We start from the raw sequence: 361 nt of genomic DNA on the forward strand, positions 1-361 counted from the left end.
TGCGGCACCGGCGCAATCACTTGAATTTTTTCCTTCTAACAGTGGAAGCAACTACTCCTTTAGTCATAAAGATAATAAGAATTGTAAAAGGTTTGCGTTTATTTGTCTACATTCACAATACAAACAAATCTTTGTGCTTTTGTAAAATAGGCCTAAAGAAAAATAGGATGCCGTTTTCTGTCGTCTTGGTTTCCTTTCGCGCAGCATAAAAATGAACCGAAACTCTGCATACTAGGCTACTTGTTGCACAGTTTTTTCTTTGGTTTTCTTAATTTATTATTCAAGTAAAAATATATTTCTCGTATAGGCCTATTTATTCATTATATATTATATATATATATATATATATTTATATATATAT

The 361-nt window shown here is 30.2% G+C and overlaps 1 protein-coding gene across 1 annotated transcript in view; it reads right to left on the minus strand.

Moving 5' to 3' along the window:
* Positions 1-361, minus strand: part of LOC107740168 (actin-binding LIM protein 3-like) — a 67,827-nt gene that overhangs the window by 30,689 nt on the left and 36,777 nt on the right. The window lies entirely within an intron of this gene.

The sequence above is a fragment of the Sinocyclocheilus rhinocerous genome, unplaced genomic scaffold (assembly GCF_001515625.1).
Source record: "Sinocyclocheilus rhinocerous isolate Xijiao unplaced genomic scaffold, SAMN03320098_v1.1 scaffold584, whole genome shotgun sequence".
Taxonomy (NCBI): domain Eukaryota; kingdom Metazoa; phylum Chordata; class Actinopteri; order Cypriniformes; family Cyprinidae; genus Sinocyclocheilus; species Sinocyclocheilus rhinocerous.